Source organism: Bos mutus, chromosome 21 (assembly GCF_027580195.1).
Source record: "Bos mutus isolate GX-2022 chromosome 21, NWIPB_WYAK_1.1, whole genome shotgun sequence".
Taxonomy (NCBI): domain Eukaryota; kingdom Metazoa; phylum Chordata; class Mammalia; order Artiodactyla; family Bovidae; genus Bos; species Bos mutus.
Window position 1 is genome coordinate 66,330,085 of NC_091637.1, and position 18,526 is coordinate 66,348,610.

Consider the following 18,526-nt stretch of genomic DNA (forward strand, 5'->3'; position numbering starts at 1 on the left):
GCTGGATTGGGAAGATCCCCTGGAGAAGGGAAAGGCACATACATACACAAACACAAAACAGTAGGGCTTCCCTGATAGCTCAGTGGGTAAAGAATCCACCTGCGATGCAGGAGACCCCACTTTGATCCTGGGTTGGGAAGATCCACTGGAGAAGGGGTAGGCCACCCACTCCAGTATTCTTGACTTCCCTTGTGGCTCAGTTGGCAAAGAATCTGCCTGCAATGCGGGAGACCTAGGTTCGATCCCTGGGTTGGGAAGATCCCCTGGAGAAGAGAGAGGCTACCCACTAAGTATCCTGGCCTAGAGAATTCCATGGACTGTAGTATAGTCCATGGGGTTGCAAAGAGTTGGGACATGACTGAGCAATTTTCAGTTTGATAATAGCAATTCTAGTAGATGTGAAGTGGTAATCTCACTGTGGTGATTTACATTGCCCTTACGGCTAGTGAAGTTGAGCATCTTTTCATGTGCCTGTTAGCCGTCTGTGTGTTTTTCTTGGAAAAGTGTCTCTTCAGGTCCTCTGCCCAGTTTTGATTGGGTTGTTTGCTTTTTGGATTTGAGACCTATTCATTTTTGCTTTTGTTTGACTTGTCTGGGGAGACATATAAAAATAATTACCAAGATCAATTGATGTCACAGAGCTTACTGCCTATGTTTTCTTCTAGAATTTTTATGGTTTGAGGTCTTCCATTTAAGTCTTTAAGCCATTTTGAATTTATTTTTGTGCATGATTTGAGAGAGTTGTCCAATCTGATCCTTTTGCATATAGCTGTCCAATTTTTCCAACACTGTTTTTGAAGAGGCTGTCTTTTCCCTGTTGTTTCTTCTCGCCTCCTTTGTGTAGTTGTTGTTCATTTGCTGAGTCTTGTCCGACTCTTTGCAACTGCATGGTCTGCAGCACGCCAGGCTTCCCTGTCCTCGACTTGTTTCCTGGAGGTTGCTCAGATTTATGTTCATTGAGTCAGTGATGCTATTTAATCATCTCATCCTCTGCTGCCTTCAATCTTTTCCAGCATCAGGGCCTTTTCCAGTGAGTCAGCCCTTTGCATTGGGTGGCCAAAGTATTGGAGCTTCAGCATCAGTCCTTCCAAATGAATATTCAGGGTTTATTTCCTTTAGGATTGACTAGAGTGATCTCTTTGTGGTCCACAGGACTCTCAGGAGTCTTCTCCAGCACCACAGTTTGAAGGCATTAATTCTTTGATGCTCAGCCTTTTTTATAGTCCAGCTCTCGCATACATATGTGACTGGAAAAGCCATAGCTTTGACTGAACACACCTTTGTCAGCACACGATGTCTCTGCTTTTTAATACACTGTCTAGAGTTGACATTACTTTCCTTCCAAGGAGCAGACGTCTTCTAATTTCATGGCTGCAGTCACCGTCTGCAGTGATTTTGAGCCCAAGAAGGTAAAGTCTGTCCATGCTTTCTTTTTTCCCCCTTCTGTTTGCCATGAAATATATTATCTGTGTTGTAGATTAATTGTCAAAAAAAAAAGTGAAAGTTCATTTCTAGGCTCTCTATTTGATTCTGTTGATCTTTGTGTGTGTTTTTGTGCCAGGATCATGCTGTTTTGGTGACTGTAGCTTTGTATTATAGTCTGAAGTCTATAATAAGTCTTTAGTCTCTAAGTCTAAAGGAGCATGCACCTTCAGTTCTGTTCTTCTTTCTGAAGATTGTTTTGGCTATTCAGGGTCCTTTGTTTTGATAGAAATTTTGGAATTTTTTTATACCATTGGTATTTTGATAGTGTTGCATTGAGTCTGAACATTGGCTTGAGTAGTATGATCATTTTAACAGTATTAATTTCTTCCAGTCCATGAGCATGGCGTACCTTTCCTTCTGTTTATATCGTTTAGTTTTTTCATCATTGTCTTATAGTTTTCCATATACAGATCTTTTACCTCCTTATTAGATTTATTAGATATTTTATTCTTTTTGATGTGATGGTAACTGGGGTTTTCTTAATTTTTCTTACTTATAGTTGGTTGATTGTGTATAAAAATGCAACAGATTCAGTATATTAATTTTGTATCCTGCAACTTTTCCAACTTTATTGAAGAGTTCTTTTAGTTTTTTGGTGGCATCCTCAGGGTTTTTTATGTATAATATCATGTCATCTGCAAAAAGTGATAGTTTTACTTCTTTTCAGTGTGGATTCCTTTTATTTCTTTTTGTCTTATTGCTGTGGCTAGGACTTCTGAAACTATCTTGAATAAATATGCCAAGAGTGGGCCTCTTGTCTTGTTACTCTTCTTAGAGAAAATGATTTCAGCTTTTCACTGTTGAGTGTGATGTTAGCTGTGACCTTTATTATGGTGAGGTATGGTACCTCTGTACCCACTTTGTTGAGAGTTTTTGTCATAAATATATGTTGAATTTTGTCCATAGCTTTGTCTGCATCTTTTGAGATGATGATTTGATTTTTTTATTCACTTTGTTAATGTAGTGTACTGCATTGATTGATTTGCAGATAGTGAACCATCCTTGCACACCTGGGATAAATCCCACTTGCTCATAGTTTATGATCCTTTTGGTTTATTGTTGAGCTTGGTTTGCTAATAGTTGTTGAGGATTTTGTGACAGTGTTCATCAGTGATATTGGCCTGTAATTTTATTTTGTGTGTGATATCTTTGTTTGGTTTTGGCCTCAGAATGATTCTGGCCTCATTGAGTTGTGTTCCTTTTGCAATTTTTTGAAATAGATTGAGAAGAATAGGTGTTGACTCCTTTCTAAATGTTTCATAGAATTCACCTGTGAAGCTGTCTGGTCCTCAGCTTTGTTGAGAGTTTTTAAAATTACTGGTTCAGTTTCATTACTGGTAATTGGTATGTTCATATTTTGTATTTCTTCCTGGTTCTGTCTTGGGGGATTGTACATCTCTAAGAGTTTGTCTGTGTCTCCTCTAAGTTGTCCATCTTATTGGCATATAATTGTTTGTGGTGGTCTCTTGTGATTCTTTGTATTTCTGTGGTGTCAGTTGTAACCTTTTCCTTTCTGATTTTATTGATTTGAGCTCTCTTTTTTCCTTGATGAGTCTATCTAAAGGTCTATCAATTTTGTTTATCTTTTCAGAGTCAGCAGTCAGTTTAGTTGATGTTTTCTATTTTTTTTTTTAATTTTATTTACTTATTGATCTTTGTTCTTTTATACAGTTGATAAGGTTCTCAAGGCATGTATATTGGGTGGTTTGCTATTCCCTCCTCCAGTGGATCAGATTTTGTCAGAACTCTCCACTATGACCCATTAGTCTTGGGTGGCCCTACGCAGCATGGCTCACAGCTTCATCGAATTATGCAAGGCCCTTCACAACGACAAGGCAGTGATCCATGAAGGGGATATTACACCGAAGGATGAGTCCCCCAGGTCTGAAGGTGTCCAGTATGCTACTGGGGAAGAGTGAAGAAGAACTACTAGTAGCCCCAGAAAGAATGAGGTGGCTGGACCAAAGTGGAAACAGTGCTCAGTTGTGGATATGTCTGGTGATGAAAGTAAAATCTAATGCTGCTAAGAACAGTATTGCATAGGAACCTGGAGTGTTAGGTCCATGAATCTAGGTAAACCGGACATGGTCAAGCAGGTGATGGTAAGCAAAAATATCGACATCTTAGGAATCAGTGAACAAAAATGGGTGGGAATGGACAAATTTAATTCAGATGACCATTAAATCTACTACTGTGGGCAGGAATCCTATAGAAGAAATGGATTAGTCCTTATAATCAACAGAAGAGTCCAAAAGGGAATACTTGGGTGCAACCTCAAAAACAACAGAATGATCTTGGTTCATTTCCAAGGCAAGCCATTCACTATTACAGTGATCCAAGTCTATATCCCAACCACTAATGCCAAAGAAGCTGAAGTTGATCAGTTTTATGAAGACCTCCTAGAACTTACACCAAAAAAAGATGTTCTCTTCATCATTGGGGATTGGAATGCAAAAGTAGGAAGTCAAGAGATACCTGGAGTACAGTTTGGCCTTGGAGTACAAAATGAAGCAGGGCAAAGGCTCACTGAATTCTTCCAGGAGAATGTACTGGTCCTAGCAAATACCCTTTTACAACAACACAAGAGATGACTTTACACATGGACATCACCAAATGGTCAATACAAAAATCAAATTGATTACATTCTTTGTAGCTGAAGATGGAGAAGCTCTATATGGTCAGCAAAAACTAGACCTGGAGCTAACTGTGGCTCAGATTATCAGCTTTTCATAGCAAAATTCAGGCTTAAACTAAAGAAAACAGGGAAAACCACTAGACCAGCCAGGAACGACCTAAATGCCCTATGAATATGCAGTGGAGGTAACGGATAGATTCAAGGGATTAGAACTTGTAAATAGTGTTCCTGAAGAACTATGGACAGAGGTCTGTGATATTGTATAGGAGGCAGTGAACAAAACCATCCCAAAGAAAAAAAAGCAAAAAGGCAAAGTGGTTATCTGAGGAGGCATTACAAATAGCTAAAGAAGAGAAGCGAAAAGCAAGGGAGAAAGGGAAAGGTATATACAACTAAGTGCAGATTCCAGAGAACAGCCTGGAGGGAGAAGAAGGTCTTCAATGAACGGTGTCTAAAACTAGAAGAAAACAACAGGATGGGAAAGACTAGAGATCTTTTCAGGAAAACTGAAGATATCAAGGGAGCATTTGCCCTAAGATGGGCACAGTAAAGGACAGAAATGATAGAGACCTAGTAGATGCTGAAGAGATCAAGAAGAGGTGGAAACAGTACACACAAGAGCTGTTCAAAAAAGATCTTAATGAACTGGATTAATATGGTACAGTCACCTAGAGCCAGACGTTCTGGCCAGTGAAGTCAAGTGGGCCTTGGGAAGCACTGCTGTTCCTAAAGCTAGTGGATGCTTTTAGGATGGTAGTGGAATTTTAGTAGAACTCTTCAAAACGCTAAAGGATGATGCCATCAAGGTGTTGCATTCAGTATGTCAGCAAATCTGGAAGATGCAGCAGTGGCTACAGGACTGGAAAAGATCAATCCTCATCCCTGTTCCCAAGAAGGGTAGTACTAAAGAATGTGCTAATCCTCGGACAATTGCACTTATCTCCCATGCTAGTAAGGTCATGCTTAAAATCCTGCATGCTGCACTTCAGCATTATGTGAACCAAAGAACTTCCAGATGTCCAAACTGGGTTTAGAAAAGGAAGAGAAACCAGAGATCAAATTGCAAACATTCGCTGGATCATAGAAAAGGCAGTGGAATTCCAGAAAAACATCTACCTCTGTTTCATCGACTACCCCAAAACATTTGACTGTGTGGATCATAATAAACTGTGGAAAGCTCTTCAAGAGATAGGAATACCAGACCATCTTACCTGTCTCCTGAGAAACCTGTATGCGGCTCAAGAAACAACAGTTAGAGCCCTGTATGGAACAACTGATTGGTTCAGGGTTGAGAAAGGAGTGTGACAGGGCTGTCTGCTGTCCCCCTGTTTGTTAAATCTATACGATGCCATCATGAGAAATGCTGGGCTGGATGAGTTACAAGCTGGAATCAAGATAGGTGGGAGAAACATCAACAACTACAGATACGTGGATGATACCACTCTAATGGCAGAAAGCGAAGAGGAAGTAAAGAGCCTTTTGATGAGGGTAAAGGAGAGTGAAAGGGTTGGCTTGAATTTTAAAAAAACTAAGATCATGTCATCCAGCCCCTTTACTTCATGGCAAGTAGAGGGGGACAAGGTGGAAATAGTGACAGATTTCCTCTTGGTCTCCAAAATCACTGTGGATGGTGACTGCAGCCATGAAATCAGAAGATGTTTGCATCTTGGCGGGAAAGCTTTCAACAGTACTCTTGCCTGGAAAATCCCATGGATGGAGGAGCCTGGTAGGCTGTAGTCCATGGGGTCACTAAGGGTGGGACACGACTGAGCAACTTCACTTTCACTTTTCACTTTCATGCATTGGAGAAGGAAATGGCAACCCACTCCAGTGTTCTTGCCTGGAGAATCCCAGGGACGGGGGAGCCTGGTGAGCTGCCGTCTATGGGGTCGCACAGAGTTGGACACGACTGAAACGACTTAGGAGCAGCAGCAGCAGCAGGCTCTAGGGCAACCTGGCTTCAGTAGTTGTGGCTTGGGAGCTCAGTAGTTGTAGGGGTGTGGGTTTTGTTGCTCTGTGGTATGTGCGATCTTCCCCAACCAGGGATCAAATCCGTGAGCCCTGCATTGTCAGCTGGATTGTTAACCACTGGACCACCAGGAAAGTCCTATATCTATTTTTTCCAGATTATTTTTCTTTATAGTTTTTTACCAGGGTGAATATAATTCCCCAGAGGAAAGTGAAAGTGTTAGTCGCTCAGTCACATCTGACTCTCTGTGACCCCATGGACTGAACCCCCCAGGCTCCTCTGTCTATGGAATCCTCCAGGCAAGAATACTGGAGTGGGTAGCCATTCTCTGCTCCAGGGGATCTTCCCGATCCAGGGATTGACCCAGGTCTCCTGCATAGCAGGCAGATTCTTTACCATCTGAGCCACCAGGGAAGCCCCATAATTCCCTGTGCTATAAAGCAGAGACATTACTTTGCCAACAAAGGTTTGTCTAGTCAAGGCTATGGTTTTTCCTGTGGTCATGTATGGATGTGAGAGTTGGACTGTGAAGAAGGCTGAACGCCGAAGAATTGATGCTTTTGAACTGTGGTGTTGGAGAAGACTCTTGAGAGTCCCTTGGACTGCAAGGAGATCCAACCAGTCCATTCTGAAGGAGATCAGCCCTGGGATTTCTTTGGAGGGAATGATGCTGAAGCTGAAACTCCAGTACTTTGGCCACCTCATGCGAAGAGTTGACTCATTGGAAAAGAGTCTGATGCTGGGAGGGATTAGGGGCAGGAGGAGAAGGGGACGACAGAGGATGAGATGGCTGGATGGCATCACTGACTTGATGGACTGGAGTCTGAGTGAACTCTGGGAGTTGGTGATGGACAGGGAGGCCTGGCGTGCTGCGATTCATGGGGTTGCAAAGAGTCGGACAAGACTGAGCAACTGATCTGATCTGATAACAGTAAATCATTGTTGCTTACCTGTTTTATGTATAGTAGATTTTAGATGTATCTGTTAGCCCCATGTTTCTAATTTATCCTCTCCCCTTTTCCCTTTTAGTATGTTTGTCTTCTATGTTTGTGAATCTATTTCTGTTTTGTATATAGATTGATTTTTATTATTTTTTAGATTTCATATTTAAGTAATACCATAAAATGTTTTTTTTCTTGAATTACTTCACTAAGTATAACATTCTCTAGGTCCATCCATGTTGCCAGAAATGGCAATATTTGATTCTTTTTTTATGGGTGAGTGTTTATATGTATTTACATGTATACATTTATATGTGTTTATATGTATACACATATGAAATGGATGAAGCACAAGCTGGAATCAAGATTGCCGGGAGAAATACCAGTAACCTCAGATATGCAGATGACACCACCCTTATGGCAGAAAGTGAAGAAGTAAAGAGCCTCTTGATGAAAGTGAAAGAGGAGAGTGAAAAAGTTGGCTTAAAACTCAACATTCAGGAAACTAAGATCATGGCATCCGGTCCCATCACTTCATGGCAAACAGATGGAGAAACGGTGGAAACAGTGAGAGACTTTATTTTCTTGGGCTTCAAAATCACTGCAGATGGTGACTGCAGCCATGAAATTAAAAGACACTTGACTCCTTGGAAGAAAAGCTATGGCCAACCTAGACAGCGTATTAAAAAGCAGAGACATTACTTTGCTGACAAAGGTCTGTCTAGTCAAAGCTATGGTTTTTCCAGTAGTCGTGTATGGATGTGGGAGTTGGAACATAAACCTGAGTGCCAAAGAGTTGATGCTTTTGAATTGTGGTGTTGGAGAGGACTCTTGAGTCCCTTGGACTGCAAGGAGATCAAAACAGTCAATCCTAAGGAAAATCAGTCCTGAATGTTCATTGAAAGGACTGATGCTGAAGCTGAAGCTTCAATACTTTGGCCACCTGATGCGAAGAACTGACTCATTTGAAAAGACCCTGATGCTGGGAAAGATTGAAGGCGGGAGGAGAAGGGGATGACAGAGAATGAGATGGCTTGATGGCATCACCAACTCAATGGACATGAGTTTGCGCAGGTTCCGGGAGTTGGTGATGGAGAGGGAAGCCTGGTGTGCTGCAGTCCATGGGGTTGCAAAGAGTCAGACTCGACTGAGTGACTGAACTGAACTGATACGTGTACACACTGCATCTTAAGGCAGTCATCTGTCCATGGCACTTGGGTTGTTCTCATGTCTTGGCTATTTAAATAGTGCTGCTGTGAACATTGGGGTGCATGTATCTTTTTGAATTTGAATTTTCATCTTTTCTGGATTTATGTCCAGGAGTGGCATTGCTGGATCATCTGGTAGCTCTTTTTTTGTTTTGGTTGTACCACATAGCATGCGGGATCCTCGTTCCCTGACCCTTGCGTCCCGCGTTGGAAGCATGGGGTTTTAACCGGTGGAACACCAGGGAAGTCCTAGTTTTTGCCTTTTAAGGAGCCTCCATACTGTTTTTCAGAGCAGCTGCAGGAAGTGTAGGAAGGTTCTCTTCTTCACACCCTCATCAGTGTTTACCATTTGTAGACTTTTTGATGATGGCCATTCTTAGTGGTTTGAGTTGATACCTTGTTGTACTTTTGATTTGTATTTTTCTAATAATTAGCAGTGTTGGGCATCTTTTCATGTGCCTCTTGACCTTCTGTATGTCTGCTTTGCAAAAATGTCTGTTTAGATCTTCTGACCATTTTTTGAGTGGGTTCTTTGTGTATTTGATGTTGAATTGTATGAACTGTTGGTGTGTTTTGGATATTAACACTTCGTTGATCGTATCATTTACAAATATTTTCTTCCTTTCCATAGGTTGTCTTTTTGTTTCACTGATGGTGTTCTTTGCTGTGTAGAAGCTTTTAGGTTTAATTAAGTTTCATTTGTTTATTTTTGCTTTTATTTCTTTGGCCTTAGGAGACTGATATAAGAGAATATTGGCATGAATTTATGTCAGAGAATGTTTTGCCTGTGTTCGCTTCTAGGAGTTTTATGGTGTCATGTCTTATATTTAGGTCTTTCAATCATTTTGAGTTTATTTTTTGTAGTACAGTATTATTATAGTCACCATGCTGTTCATTACATCCCCATAGTTTATTCATTCTAGCACTGAAAGTTTGTACCTTTTAATCTTCCCTTCATGGTATCACCCCGTTCCACCCCTCCACCCCTGGTAAGCACCACTGTTTACTGTGTTTGAGCTTTTTTCAGATTCCACATTAGTGAGATCATGTGGTGTTTGTCTCTGCCTTGCTTTCCTTAAGTACTGCCCTCAGGATCCACCCAGATTGTCCCAGACGGCAACGTTTCATTTTCATAGCTGAATAGCATTCCTGTGTGTCCATGTTCATTCTTTTATCCATGGATACACACTGAGGTGGTTTCCAGCACTGGCTGCTGCATGTAGTGCTGCTGTGAACACTGAGGTGCATGCATCTTTCTGATCTAGTACTTTGCTTTTCTTCAGACGGATGGGATTGCTGGATCATGTGAGAGCTTTATGTTTATTTTTTGAGGAACCTCCGTACTATTTCCCATAGTGGCTGCACCGGTTTACATTGCCACTGACAATGTGCCTTTTCTCTACCTTCTTACCAACACTCGTCATTTCTTGTCTTTTTCATAATAGCCATTCTAACAGGTGTCAGGTAACACCTCATAGCATGTCCCTGATGATTAACAATGTTGAGCTTTTTTTTTTTAATATACGTGTTGGCCACCTATATACCTTCTTTGGAAAGCTGTTTAATTGAATCTAGGCTTATTTTTAAATTGATTTTTTTTTTTTTTGCTGTGAAGTTGTATGAGTTCTTTTTTATTTTGTGTATTAGTCACTTATCAGATATATGGTTTGCAAGTATTTTCTCCCAAAATTTGCAAGTATTTTCTCTTTTGATTCAGTAGTTTTCAATAGGTTGCCTTTTCATTTTGCTGATAAATTCCTTTGCTTTGCAGAAGTGTTTTATTTTGATGTAGTCCCACTTATTTATTTTTACTTTTGTGCTTTTGGTTTTGGGCTAACATTGTTATACATGTCTTTGTGTTTGCTCGTTTGTTGCTTACTCATTTCTGTGATTCCCACTTCTGTTTCTTTAAAAATTCCATATATTTTTATAATTCTGTGTTTGTTAATTGCAATATCTGAAGTCCAGTATGTGCAAACTGTTGCATACAGTGTTTTGTTGAGTATTTGTCATCTTTGAATGTATTTATATTGTGGCAGTCTGAGAGACTAATCCTCAAGGAAAGCTAGCTTAAAATTGTTTTCCTCCTGCTGGTCAAGGAGCCTAAACAAGAAATAGGTTATAGATTTTTCAGGTTGCTTGTTTGTTGCCCACGTTTTTAGGCGCTAGTTCTGCGGTCATGCGCCTCCCTGTAGTTACACTAAGGAGACCAGGGGTGAGACGGCGTTGCCTGAAACTGAGTGAGGTTCTGCTTTCCTTTATTCTGTTGTAGTGGGTTTCCCCCTGAAAGCTCTAAATTCTTTAATTCTGGAAACATACTTAGTTTTCTTTTTGTAAGTAATCTGTGCAGGTTTTCAAGTTTTTAGGAAATGAGCAACATAAGAAATACAAAATTGCAATCATGAAATAATTCTCTGTAAGTTTTAAATGAATTCTCTTTTCTTTTGTAAAAGAGAATTTAATTGTGTATTACTTGAATGCATTATTATGAAGAGAATCCAAACAATAAGAAAGTATGTGGAGCAAAAAGCACAAATTTCATTTTTTCCTCTCAATCCAGTGCCCCCACTTCTTTTCTAGGATTTATCCACTGTTTAAATTTACCGGGTGGTTTTTCTTATCTCTGGTTTGGTATTTTTGCATTTTAATTGATTTACTCATTTAAAAAATACTTAGGCTAGAAACAAGTATTCTCACTTTTAAAATAATGGTTTTATTAAGATATTCACAAAATGTACAATTTCATTGTTTAAAATGTGCAAATCGCTGGTTTTCAGTTTGTTCACATGATTGTGCAGCCGTCACTACTCAGTTTTGGACCATTTCTTGCTGCCCCATGAAGAGATGCTCCGCCCAGTAACAGTCGCTCCTCCTTCGCCCAGACACCCCCCCTCCCCACTAGCAGCCACTCATTTACTTTCTGTCTATAGAATTGCCTACTCTGGACATTTCATGTAGATGGAATTGTATACTGTGTCTTTTTTTGTGACAGACTGCTTTCACTTTTAATATGATTTCAGGTTGAATCTATACTGAACATGGATCAGTACTTCATTCTCGCTTATGGCCGTATAATAGTCCATCATACACACAGACTGAAATCTGCTTATTCATTCATCGGTTGATGTACATTTGGATGGTTTCCAGCTTTTGGCTGTTGTGAATAGTGCTGTGAAAGTTTGTATACAAGTTTTTATGTGGCTACACACTGGTTACCCACTCCAGTATTCTTGCCTGGAGAATTCCATGGACAGACGAGCCTGCCAGGCTACAGTCCATGGATGGGGTCACAAAGAGTTGAACATAACTGAGCAACTGACATTTCCACTTTTCACTTTCACGTTTTCCTTTCTCTGGGCTGTACACCTAGGAATGGAATTGCTGAGTTACGGTGACTCTGTTCAGGCTTTTGAAGAAGTGCTCGACTCCTTTCTTTTCTGTGCTTGATTCCTTTGGATATCTATACTGTGATTCAGCCAGTTCCTGTGGATGGACTTAGAAGATTTTGCCGCATTATAGCACTGTAAACAGTGCTGTAATGACCATCCATGTTAGAGTTCTCCAGAGGAACAGAAGCAGTGGTGTGTGAGTGAGTGTTTAGACATTATTTTATGGTATTGACTTCTGTGATCGTGGATGCCCAGCACACATGTGAACTTTGTAGGGCAGGTCCTGCAGGAGCAAGCTGAGGCTCAGTGTTGAGGCAGAGAAATCTCGTTTTCCCTGTAAGGCCTTTCAGTGATTAGACAAAACACACCCACAGGATGGAGGGTTTCTTCCTTACTTAATGTCAGCTCATATAGCCAAAGCTATAGCGCCTAGATTAACGCTGGATTCTGTGCCTGGTGCTGTAACCAGTCCAGTTGATACCTGTGTTAAGAAATCTCTAGGCAGGTACTTAAAAGCTTTGAAAAATATGCTGGTGTTTTCTATTCTTATTCTTTCTTTCTTTTTTTTTAAATGCTGACTAGGACCCAATCAGTAAATTGGCCCAACTTGCACTTTGAAAAGCATTGCTACTGATACATGTATTATATCTAGAAATGGGTTGCTGGTTGCAGCAAAGCTGGTTGCTTCAGCTTTCTCATACATTGCCAGCGTTCCCTGAAGCAGTTGTACCGATGTACATTCCCACTGGCAGTGCGAATTCCCTTGATGGCAACTGATGATTTCAGTTTCCTTGTCTTTCTTCAGCTTCCCTCCAGGTAGGGAAGGTTTTTAACACTCGGTAATCAACTTTAAACGAGGAGAATGTTGTGAATCACTGTGTTGTACAACTGTAACTTATAAAAATCTTGTACGTCAATGACACTTCAATAAAAGCTCTACTAAACAAAAGAGAGCAGCTGCAGAGTTATTTGCAGAGTTATTAACACCTCCAGCAGATATCAGTGTCTGTCCAGAAATGAATGGCACTGCTTTCTTTGCGTTGTATTTGTATTCAGATTGCATACAGCGAAATGGACTGGTGTTTGGTGTCCGTATTTGTGAGAATCAAGACATGTGTAGTTTCATGTAACCACCCCTGCAGCTGGGATACAGAATGGTTCCATCTCCTCACAACATTGCCTTGCACAACTCTTCCCTTCCTCCCTGCCTTGTGGTTTTCACCTGTCCCAGACTGTCACGTGGATGGAATCACACAGCGTGTAAGCTCTTGCGGTCTGGCCCCGCTGCTGCGCTGTCAGTGGTCCATGTGTTTTGAATGCTGGGTGGTGTTGCCGTGTGTTTAACCTCTCCAGCCTGTTTAACCTTTTACTCTTTGAAGGACATTTGGGTTTCTTCCCCAGTTTTTGACAGTTGTGAATTGTAAGTCATTGTGTGCAGGTTTTATTGTGAACATGTATTAACTCTCCCTGGAGAAGGGAAGGGCAACCCACTTCAGTATTCTTGCCTGGAGAATCCCATGGACAGAGGAGCCTGGCAGGCTACAGTCCATGGGATCACACAGATTCAGACACGACTGAAGCGACTTAACATGCATGCATGCATGTTAACTCTGTAGGGTATATAGTCAGGTAGAATTGTTGAGTCATTCGTTAAGTATGGTTGTATCTGATTAAAGCTGCAGAACTTTTCTTGAGTGATTTTATGATTTTGCACCGATCCCAGCACTGTCAGAAAGCTTCAGTTGCTCCGTATTCTTATTAGTACTTGGTATTATCTGTCTCTTTTATTTTAGAAGTTCTAATAGTTATACAGTGGTTTCTCATCGTGGCTTTAGTTTGCATTTCCCTAATGGCTAATGATGTTGCTTTTCATGTGCTTATGTGCCATCTTTGGTGAAACAGTTGTTAAATCTTTTGCCCATTTTTAAAGTTGGGTTATTTTCTTACTGTCGTGTTTTAAATGTCTTTTCTATGATCTGGGTATAAGTCCTTGTCCGGTGCTGTGCTTCGCAGATGTTCTTCTCACAGTCTGAGTTTTTATTAAGCTCAGTTTATTGTTTTTAACTTTTATGGATTGTGCTTTTGGTGTTATATCTAAGAATGATTTCCGTAATCAAGTTCATGAAGATTTTCTCATGTTTTTTTCCTAAAAGATTTGTAGCTTTAGGTTTTACTTTTATATTTAAAAGGGCTTCCCTGGTGGCTCAGAGGGTAAAGTGTCTGCCTGCAATGCAGGAGACTAGGGTTCGATCCCTAAGTTGGGAAAATCCCCTGTAGCAGGAAATGGCAACCCACTCCAGTACTCTTGCCTGGAGAATCCCATAGATGGAGGAGCCTGGTAGGGAACAGTCCACGGGGTCGCACAGAGTCGGTTTATATTTAAGATCCATTTTGAATTGAATTTCTGTAAGGTATGAGGTATAGGTCGAGTTTCACTTCTTTTGCATATAGAGATCCATTAAAAAAGAAAATACTTCTTGGTCACACCACACACTATGTGGGATCTTAGTTCCTGATCTAGGATCAAACCCTCGCCCTCTGCAGTGGAAGCACAGTCTTGACCACTGGACCACCAAGAAAGTCCTTCTGATTATTGAAGTACCCTTTGTTGAAAAGGATATCCTTTCTCCATTGAGTTGCTCTTGCATCTTTGTTTCATATCAGTTGGCCGTAGTTACGTGGGTTTACTTCTGGTCTGCATCTGCCCACTGGCCCGTGTGCCTCTTCACCAGCACCGCACCGCCTCGCGTGCTGTTCTACATAGTGAGTCTTAGAGCGGGGTGGTCTAAGTTATCCAGCTCCAGCCTGGCTGTTGTAGCCTCATTTGCCTTTATGCTGTCCATTTGTCTGTGTCGGTATGGACTCATAGATCATTATTACTTCATGATTTATGGAGTATTATTTTATTATGATCATTTATTTTGCTCAGATTATTGCAGATTTGATCTGTGGTAGATAGATTCCGTCATTCTTCGAGCACTCTGCTAGCGCTTGGGATTCCCCAGTGACTCAGCAGTAAAGAATTTCCCTGCAGTGCAGGAGATGCAGGAGACACAGGTTGGATCCCTGGGTGGGGAAGAGGAGGAAATGACAACACGCTCCAGTATTCTTATGAGGAAAATCCCGTGGACAGAGGAGCCTGGCAGGCTAAGATCTATGGGGTTGCAAGAGGCATACACTGAAGTGACTGAGCGTGCACGCTGCCTCCTGGCATAACAGAATATTCCAGGTTCTCTTACACTTTTCCTGTCCTAGCCCTCCGAGGCCTGGAGTCAACCATTTTCCTATGGAGATCTAGTTTCCTTTATTGTAGAACGATATTTAGAGACCAAGGTCTGACAGCTAAATGTGCTCACTTTCTTACTAGGTTGTCATTGTGTCTAGAGTCTTGAGGTGGACAAACCAGGATCAGTAATGTATTTATGTCTGCGCACATATGCACGTCTGTGAACACTAAAACCAGTTGGTTCTTAACGATAAGCACCTGTTTCTGTCCAGCACCTGAGAATCCTTTCTCACCTCCCCTTCTGTGTCTGTAATGCTTTCACTCAGCAGGATTCTTCTGAGACTCGTTCATACCGTGTGCCTGAATAGTTCATTCCTTTTTATTGCTGAGGTTTATTCCTTTTAATGGACATACTGCAATTTTAGGAAGTTTGCTGGGCTTTCCCCCAAAGTGATAGTACCATTTCGCACTTCCGCCAGCAGCCTTGGAGCCTTCTGATCTCTCTACATTATGCCCCCTGTGGGCATCGTCAGCCCTTTGAACTTCGTACTTTGTAGTAGGTGTGTTGTGGCGTCTCGTGTGGTTTTGCCTTTCCCTAATGACTGTTGGTCTTTAATGCCTTTCCATGTGTTTCCTGTCCATTGCTTGGTATTTATTCAAATCTTTTGCCCATTCCTTGACAGTTGAGGTTTTTCTTATTGTTCAGTCTTGAGAGTTCTTTATATATTCTGGATACAAGTCTCTATCAGATATGTGGTTTATAATTATTTTCTCTTAGTCTTTGGCTTGGCTTTTATCCCTTTAGTAGTATTTGAAAATAAGTTGTTACCTTTGATGAATCCAATTTATAAACTTTTTTCTTTTATGGATTGTGCTTTTGGATGTTTATCTAATAAGATCTCTGTAAACCTAAAATCAAAAATATTTTTTACAAGTTTTATAATTGGGGGTTTATATTTAGTCTTGAATAAATTTTTGTATATAGGGTAAGACTAGATCTATTAATTTTTCTAAGTATGAATATCCATTTGTTCAGGCATCATTTGTTTAAAAGATTATTTTTCTCCATTGAATTTTACCTTTGCACCTTTGTGGAAAATCTATTGATCCTATATGAGGGGTTCTGTCTTGGGACTCCGTTCTATTCCATTTCTTTCTCTATGTGCCAGTACCACACTGTCTTGATTACTGGATCTTCATAATTAGTTCAGTTCAGACAGTATGTTTTCCAACTTTGCTTTTTTTCAAAGTAGTTGTGGCTATTTTAGGTTCTTTACATTTTCCTGCGGGAGAAGGCAATGGCACCCCACTCCAGTACTCTTGCCTGGAAAATCCCATGGACGGAGGAACCTGGTAGGCTGCAGTCCATGGGGTCGCTAAGAGTCGGACACCACTGAGCAACTTCACTTTCACTTTTCACTTTCATGCATTGGAGAAGGAAATGGCAATCCCAGGGACAGGGGAGCCTAGTGGGCTGCCGTCTATGGGGTCACACAGAGTCGGACACGACTGAAGTGACTTAGCAGCAGCAGCAGCAGGAATTTTAGAATGTTTGTCAGTTCCTACAAAAAAGTATACTGGGATTTTGATGGGATTGTGTTGAATCTATAGAGCACTTTGGGGAGAGTGCTATCTTAATAATATTTGAGTCTTTTGATCCATATACATGATATATCTTATTTACTTAAATCTTTAGTTTTAGTTTCTCTCAAATATTTAGCAGTTTTCAGTGTATGTCTTCACTCTGACGTGTTAGTCACTCATTCATGTCCAACCCTTGGTGACCCCCTGGACTGTAGCCCATCAGGCTCTTTTGTCCATGGATTTCTCCAGGTAAGAATACTGGAGTAGGTTGCCATTCCCTTCTCCAGGGGATCTTCCCCACCCAGAAATCAAACCCAAGTCTCCTGCATTGCAGGCAGATTCTTTACCATCTGAGTCACAAGGGAAGCTCAAAGTGAAAGTAAAGTTGCTCAGTCGTGTCCGACTCTTGCAACCCCATGGACTGTAACCTGCCAGGCTCCTCTGTCCAGGGGATTTTTCAGGCAAGAATACTAGAGTGTGTTGCCATTTCCTTCTCCAAGGGATCTTCCCAGCCCAGGGATTGAACTCCGGTCTTCCGCACTGCAGGCAGACTCTTTTATTGTCTGAGCTACCAGGGAAACCCATGTCTATCACATCTATCAGCTAAATAGGGGTATTCTTTCATTTTGATTTTTCATTACACACATATATAGAAATTGAGTTGAAACAACTTGTTTCCTGCAACTTTGCCGAAACTCATTCATTCTAACAACTTTTCGTAGGTACAGTAGATTTACTACACAGGTGATCATGTCATCTATGAATAAAAACAGTTTTAATTCTGCTTTCTCAACATGGATTCTTTTATTTCTGTTTGACTTTGGATTTTTATTTGAAATACCGAAAGCCTGTATTCCATGTCTGGTCCATCCCCACACAAGTATTTGTTGGCTTTATTTTTACTTTTAGATTTTGTGTAGCCTTAACATTGTTCTAAAAGTCAGACCCGTATTTAAAAACCATATAAAAAAGTGACTTAAAAGCAGTCACTCCCATCTGTTATCATACTCCTGTGTCCCTGTTCATTACACCCTGTTCCTATCCAGCCGGTAAATTCCACCTTTAATCTTGCCTTGTTCATAGTCTTGCCTTCCCACCATTCCATCAGTTTTCTTTAACGTAGTTGCCCCACAGATTTTAGCAAAAGTGCAGAAATTCATTAAAATCAAGAATACGTTGTTATACAAAGTTATATAAAAGATAAGATTAAAAGATCTGGCAATTTCATAAGAGCACGAATTCTTAAACAAGTCTTTATAAATTTTATGAAAGTATGTTTATATTGGTGTGTGTGTTTAAGTTGAATTTTTTTCTGGAAGTAGATTGCAGAACTTTCATCATGTTTCAGAGGAATTTATTTAAAGAAAAAAAGGTCAAGTAAGAGAATGTCTTTAGAATGAATGAGTTTGGATCTAAATCAATCTAAAGACTGATTAGTGAGCCTTTTGTCTCTTGAGTCTTTTGTACCTTTTGAAGATAACATCTTAATTGTCTCTATTGTAATTTTTGACTGTTGTTTGTGGTCAGTCCAGTTGTACGAGTCATTTGTATATCTTTTGACCTACTGTTTTGTATCAGATTTTTAAGAATTTGAATGCACTTCACACATTTCCTTTCAGTTTAAATCTTTTTAAATGGTTGGTTATTCTTTCTAAAAGGCTTCCCTGGTGGCTCAATTGGTAAAGAATATGCCTGCAGCGCTGGAGATGTGGCTCTAATCCCTGGGTTGGGAAGATCCCGTTTAGGAGAGCGTGGCAACCCACTCAAGTATTCTTGCCTGAAGAATCCCCATGGACAGAAGAGCCTGGTGGGCTACAGTCCATGGGGTCGCAAAGAGTCGGACACTGAGCAACTAAACACATATGTAACATTCTTTTTTAAAGTTGTTAAAAGAATTTTTGAATTCCTGCTGTCAAATCACTAAAATACCCAGTACGCGAATGGCAGTGAAGGGTAAGGTTATTCAAAGCACACGTGAAAAATTCATAGTTGAAAAGAATCCTTGAACAACTTGCCACATGCAGCTTCCCGTGCCGCATCAGCTTCCGTTCTCTGTGTCCCCGTCTGGGCACAGAGCATCTTAGTCCGT

General features: G+C 40.7%; 1 protein-coding gene across 1 annotated transcript in view; it reads left to right on the forward strand.

The window, feature by feature from the left end:
* Positions 1 to 18,526, forward strand: part of RCOR1 (REST corepressor 1) — a 117,566-nt gene that overhangs the window by 65,090 nt on the left and 33,950 nt on the right. The window lies entirely within an intron of this gene.